The 7,109-nt window shown below is 40.0% G+C and overlaps 1 long non-coding RNA gene across 1 annotated transcript; it reads left to right on the top strand.

Moving 5' to 3' along the window:
- Positions 1–3,319: 3,319 nt before the first annotated feature.
- On the top strand, positions 3,320–5,898 carry LOC123088424 (uncharacterized). Its single transcript, XR_006441878.1, has 3 exons — positions 3,320–3,893; positions 4,041–4,177; positions 4,315–5,898. It is a non-coding gene; the product is annotated as an uncharacterized lncRNA (long non-coding RNA).
- Positions 5,899–7,109: the final 1,211 nt, after the last annotated feature.

The raw sequence follows: 7,109 nt of genomic DNA, 5'->3' as shown, positions 1-7,109 counted from the left end.
TGGGGGGATTTATGCAACTCGTTTAGCTAATTATCTTGGTGTACCCATAAGAGAGAATGACATTGAGTTGCCACCTGCTTTTCTAGATTATAATGCTATGGTACGCTACCAGTTTCTTTAGAGGAACGAACAGTCACTCCAGTACCAACTAATCTTTGACAGATGGCGTGTTGTCCATATTACACTTCCTGCTCCTGCCTTCTTTAACTTTCAGGTAAATGGGAGATATTTTATAACTAGAGAGGAGGCAAATGAGTATGAGAGAACAACGGAGGCCACTCGACTCCAGGAAGCAGCTCGCTAGGCGGTAGCTGCCACAACACAGTATGACCCCAACTATGATTTCGGATATCATCCAGGCCAGTGGTGGCCCTAGGCCAACTTAGGCCAAAAGCCTAAGCTTGGGGGAGTACGTATTTCTCACCGACATTACATTCATGTTCACACACTCATTCTAGTTGTCGGTGTTCATACTTTATTATTATATTATCCATACTAGTTTATTTTATTTTCTTGCTTTCTTCTTGTGTGTTTGAAGAACTTTGAGAAAAAGCAAAAAAATAGTTGTAGTTTAGTTTACTTTACATGTCTATGTAGTAGTACTATTAAAGAAAACCCAAAAAGATTTCTCGTTCTTCTTTTGCTTGTTGGGAGCTTTCCCGTGTAAATAGTTTTTCTCGTTCTTGTTTTACTTCCTTTGGAAAAAACAAAAACTCCAAAAACATTTCAGTGTGTTTCTTTGAAATTCCTTTTTTTCTTTGGGGTCGAGAGGAGAAGACCGCAATGAAAATGATGAGTGGCTCTCATATGCATTATTGTTGATCTAACAAAGAGCCCATATTACCTTGTCTTCTCCTTTGAATAAATGTTTGCAGATTCCAACTTATTCCAATGCACGTGCACTATTATTATTATTCACACCATTCGGTCGTGCAAGTGAAAGGCAATAATGATGATATATGATGAAATGATTGAGATGAGAAAAAGCTGGTGTGAACTCGACCTATCTTGTTTTTGTAAATATGATTAGTTCATCGTTCCCGATTCAGCCTATTATGAATGAAACATGTTTGCAATGACAATTAGAGATTATAGTTACTCATGTCATGCTTAATTAGATAGAAGTTTAAAATGGTTTACCTTACGTGCCAACATGCTATTAAAATGGTTGTGATGTAGTATGATAGGATGGTATCCTCCTTTGAATGATTTAAGTGACTTGCCTTGGCACATGTTCACGCATGTACTTGAAACAAAATCAACATAGCCTCCATGATATTTATGTTCATGGTGATTTATATCCTACTCATGCTTGCACTCATTGTTTGTTAATATCAATGCATGTTTATGACTGTTGTCTCCCTCTAGTTGGTTGTTTCCCAGTCTTTTTCTAGCCTTCACTTGTACTAAGCGGGAATACTGCTTGTGCATCCACTTCCATAAACCCAAAGTTGTTCCATATGAGTCCACCATACCTACCTATATGTAGTATTTACCTGCCGTTCCAAGTAAATTTTCATGTACCAAACTCTAAACCTTCAAATGAAATTTTGTTTTGTATGCTCGAATGGCTCATGTAGCGATTAGGGATGTCTATATCTTCCATGCTAGGTGGGTTATTCTCACGATGAGTGGACTCCGCTAATCATTCATGAGAAAATGGCTGGTAATCGGGATGCCCAGCCCCATGCTCAAATCAAATCAAAATATAATTGCAAACAAAACTCCCCTAGGATTGTTGTTAGTTGGATGGTACCCGTTGTTTCGGACCAGCCGTGGAATGTGCTTGTTGGTGGTGGGGGAGTATAAACTTTACCATTCTGTTTGGGAACCACCTATAATGTATGTAGCATGGAACATATCGAGATCTCTTGGTTGTTATGTTGACAATGAAAGCATACCGCTCAAAATTATATTTATCTCTGTTTTAAAACTCGAGCTTTGGCATCTCTGCAAATCCCTGTTTGCCTCTGCGAAGGGCCTATCTATTTACTTTTATGTTGAGTCATCATCCTCTTATAAAAAGCACTAGTTAGAGAGCACCACTGTCATTTGTATGCATTGTTATTAATTGATATTGAGTATGACTGTAAATAGATCTCTTTTGCCATAAATTACAATGTCTAGCCAGTCCTTGATCTTCAGGTGTGCTCTGCATTTATGTTTTGCAAACTCAGAATGGGCTAGCGAGATACCATCTTATTATATCATATCATGATTGTTTTGAGAAAGTGTTGTCATCCGAGATTTATTATTATTCCTCGCTAGTTGATTATGCCATTGATATGAGTAAACGTGAGACCTAAATATTATTGTGAATATGGTTAGTTCATAATCTTTGCTAAAAACTTGAATGCCGGCTTTACATATTTGCAATGACAAGATCAAACAGAGTTTGTAAAAGTTTTCTTTATCACTTTCAGTTTGTCAACTGAATTTCTTGAGGACAAGCAATGGGTTAAGCTTGGGGGAGTTGATACGTCTCCATCGTATCTACTTTTCCAAACTCTTTTGCCCTTGTTTTGGACTCTATTTGCATGATTTGAATGGAACTAACCCGGACTGGTGCTGTTTTCAGCAGAATTGCCATGGTATTATTTTTGTGCAGAAATAAAAGTTCTCGGAATGACCTGAAACTTCACGGAGATCACTTTTGAAATAAACAAAAAATATTGGTGAAAGAATCAACTGAAGGGGACCCACACCCTGGCCACAAGGGTGGAGGGCGCGCCCTCTGTCCTTGTGAGCCCCCTGGACCTCCACCGACCTCAACTCCAACTCCATATATTCACGTTCGGGGAGAAAAAAAATCAGAGAGAAGGATTCATCGTGTTTTACAATACGGAGCCGCCGCCGCCTCCTGTTCTTCCTCGGGAGGGCAGATCTGGAGTCCGTTCGGGACTCCGGAGAGTGGAAATCGTCGTCGTCGTCATTATCAACCATCCTCCATCACTGATCTATGATACCTAAATAGTTCATCCCCACTAATATATTTCTCTTCACATGCAAGCTATCCACATCATCAAGTAGGTCCATTACTTCATTTCTCTTGACATGCAACCATCCCGCCAAATCACATGTGCCATGTCAGCAGCTGTTCCGGTCAGCAGTTAATTACCGGGTGTAAAAACTGATCAACACCCAGCCACGTAGAAAAAAGCCCATGCTTCTCACCCTCACAGGAGAAAATGTCATATTCTCCCCAAGAGTCGAAGGCCAACAGCCCCTCTCTCTCTCTCCATGTCTAAAAAAATAATTTGTGTGGTGATAATCACCCCCATTCCCATCTCTTCATTACTCCTTCGGTTCCTCCCCACGAGGCACTTCACCTCACCCCTTTTATCTTCTCATTGCCTCTTCATCTTCAATCTTCTTTTCTTCCTCACATTGATTCTTCCTCCTCTCCCTCTTTCATTCTTGAATCTTTCATTTGGATCAGATGTTCGTACAAAGTTCTGAGTGAGATTTTGTTGTGTGTCGGTGGTGCTACTGCATCAAAGGGGCACGGCCGGCCGTTCTTCCGGTTCAAGAACACATTGGCGCACATGGACGCACGTGCGTCAGCTCAGTCCCAGCGAGACCTCCACCATCTGCATCTCCATGGATGTGCGGCAACGCCTGGCCATCCTGTCGGGCTACTTCCGCAGCCTGGTCCTTTGGGTGTTCCCGCGATCCACGGTGGTGGGCCTGCTGAGCCGGCCGCTGAAGCACGCATCGGAGACGATTGGATGTTCCTACAATGTTTTGAGTGAGATTTTGTTGTCCTTTTTCTTTTGATTTTTTAGATCAGTAAGGAGAAGGACGAACAGATCCATCACTTGCACTCTGTTTGAGGTTTGTGAGGAGTAGGAGGAGCAAATTCGTGGTGTGCCTCCGAGGTTCTTCGTGGAACTGTATGTTTTCTCTCCATCAGTTTTTGTTGTTCTGTTTGATAGATTGCATCTGATCTATAATCAGATTTTTTCTCTAATTTCCTCATCTGATCTTTTTATCCGTGGCTATGGAAATACGAATGATCTAATTGTCTGACGCCACTGAAGATCGACGCTGCATTGCTGCCAACAATCGAGTCATCAATGTCTATGCCGGGAGTGTAACTGCCTCGCCCTGGCTCTGCCTTTTCGCCTACTATACGCATGCAGCCATGCCACAAGATGTATGTATTGATCAACATATGGTATGCCAGCCAATATCCCCCCTTGCTTCTGTAGTTTGTTTTGATTTTTTCTGCTTTGTGGAGTTGAAGTGTCTCTATGTAATTAACCACACACCAGATTATGCCCTAATATGCGTCTACTCTCGATTAACCCGCAGGTTGAAGCATGATAATCCCGCCCCCCACATGCACTACCTATTGCCTTACTGTCATGGCCGATAGCTTCACCTGGAGATGTTGCCGTCTCCACATGCACATTGCTAAACCTTGATGAAGTGGTGAATTGGTTATGAACCAAAATATTTAAATAATTTTGAGTCGGGCCATTTATTTCTCCATGATTTGGTTTATAATTTTTCATTTGTGCACATATTATTGAAGGATGGTCGTCTTCCTAGAGTAATCAAGTTCTGTTGCAATTCGTACCTAAAGTGAACATGAAGATTTCAATTACCTACCGTGTCATGTTGATATATCCCCTCTCTTTTTACATTCCGAGTTTACTATAATTTCTGTTTCAAGTGCACCTAAATTTTGGCTAAGGGTGATAAGCACATCCCAAGTCATAGCAGGTAATTGTTTTTTAGCTATTGTAAACCTGAAGTGTTAGCCCTCTATTAGCTAACTGAATTTAGAGTACATACCAAGTTCCATTGTTTACTAATTCTAATTTATAATTGTTGCTTCCTCGGGAATAAATAAGATAAGTATTTGAGTAGGCAGGTTATGTACGTTTCATATCAAGCTCCCTTTGCAACTTTATTAAGAGGTAAATATCTTAGCCCTCTATTAATGATGTCTTTGGATGTTTAAATCATGACATGTGGCTGCTCATGTCTTGCTCTCTTGATGCCTAACTTTTTGGTGTCTTTAGCCTCTCATATCGTTTCTTATTATTAAATAATCATATCGAGTATTGCTAGCACAATACACTTCTAAAGCACAAGAAAACATGTTTACAGTTTCTGTGAAATAAGCATTCATTCTTTTTGCAGGAAGTATGCATATTCATTTGTTGTTGCAAAAAAAGTGAGCTAAATGCCAAATAGTAGTGCTCCAATTTGTTTTCCATACCCCCAAAATATGTGTTATCATTATAATTTATTCTTGAACAAAGTACTACGTTTTTTTGCGATTTGAATTAGCGAGAAACAATCTCAATTTCATATGGTCATATTTATTCTTTATTTAGTAGGGTTAACTATACAAACATTTTACATTTAGTTACAAGTGAATTTAAGCGCCTTTGTCTTGAACTCAGTCAAAGTTAACAGTACACTTTATGAACTTTAATTGTTTCAATGCTCTTTGAAGCCAACCTGACTACCAAGGACAGAAATACATGATTATGCCATGTTAGTGTCGAGTCCAAGTCCATACCATGTATGTATGTATCATTCAACATTCAAAAGGACATATCAACTTTGTTTCTTTCTATTTCATGTATTATAATTTCTTTCTTTCAAGTTGCTTGCAAAAAGTATAATTTAGAAGTCCTGTAGCAACGCGCGGGGTTTCATCTAGTTTCATGATGCTCACTGTCGTGCGTGAGTAATCCCATCGTAGGCTTGCTTGACGGTGATGGGTTGGATGATATTTAGCATGTAATCGAGTTAGTTTTGTTAGGGTTTGATCCCTAGTATCCACTATGTTCTAAGATTGATGTTGATATGACTTTGCTATGTTTAATGCTTGTCACTAGGGCCCGAGTGCCATGATTTAAGATCTGAACCTATTATGTTTTTATGAATATATATGAGTTCTTGATCCTATCTTGCAAGTTATAGTCACCTACTACATGTTATGATCTGGCAACCCAGAGTGACAATAGTCGGGTGATATGTCTCCAACATATTGACTTTTTCTCACGCTTTTCCTCTTGTTTTGGACTCTAATTTGCATGATTTGAATGAAACTAACCCAGAACTGACACTATTTTCAGCAGAACTACTATGGTGTTGTTTTTGTGCAGAAATAAAAGTTCTCAAAATGAAATGAAACTTTGCGAGGAATTTTTATGGAATAAAAGAGAATTTTTGGAGCCAAGACCCACCAGAGCGCGCTTGGGGGTCCTGATACTATAAAATCACATTATTCCAGAAACAAATCAGGGAGAAAGAATTATTGCGATCCACGAGATGGAGCCGCCGTCAAGCCCTGTTCTTCCTCGGGAGGACAAATCTGGAGTCCGTTTGGGGATCCGGAGAGGAGGATCTTTGTTCTTCGTCATCACCAACCATCTCCATCGCCAATTCCATGATGCTCCCCACCATGAGTGAGTAATTCCTTTGTATGCTCGCTGGTCGGTGAGGAGTTCGATGAGATTCATCATGTAATCGAGTTAGTTTTGTTAGGGCATGATCCCTAGTATCCACTATGTTCTTAGATTGATGTTGCTATGACTTTGCTATGCTTAATGCTTGTCACTTTGGGCCTGGGTGCCATGAACTCAGATCTGAACCATTTATGAATTCATCATTATATCCATGTTCTAGATCCAATCTTGCAAGTTATAGTCACCTACTACGGTTATGATCCGACAACCCCAGAGTGACAACGACCAGGCCCACTCTCGGTCATAACCGTAGTTTGAGGAGTTCATGTATTCACTATGTGTTAATGCTTTGTTCCAGTTCTTTATTAAAAGGAGGCCTTAATATCCCTTAGTTTCCAATATGGACCCCGCTGCCACGGGAGGGTAGGACAAAAGATGGCATGCACGTTCTTTCAATAAAGCACGTATGACTATTTACAGAATACATGCCTACATTATATCGATGAATTGGAGCTAGTGCCGCATCGCCCTAGGTTATAATTGTCACATGATGAATATCATCCAACAAGTCACCGATCCAATGCCTACGAATTTATCGTATATTGTTCTTGCTAAGTTAGTACTATTGCTACTGTTATCGTTACTGCTACAATATCACTGCTATCACTGTTACCGTTA

The sequence above is a fragment of the Triticum aestivum genome, chromosome 1B (genome assembly GCF_018294505.1).
Source record: "Triticum aestivum cultivar Chinese Spring chromosome 1B, IWGSC CS RefSeq v2.1, whole genome shotgun sequence".
Lineage (NCBI taxonomy): Eukaryota > Viridiplantae > Streptophyta > Magnoliopsida > Poales > Poaceae > Triticum > Triticum aestivum.
This window is presented reverse-complemented; position numbering and strand designations above follow the sequence as displayed.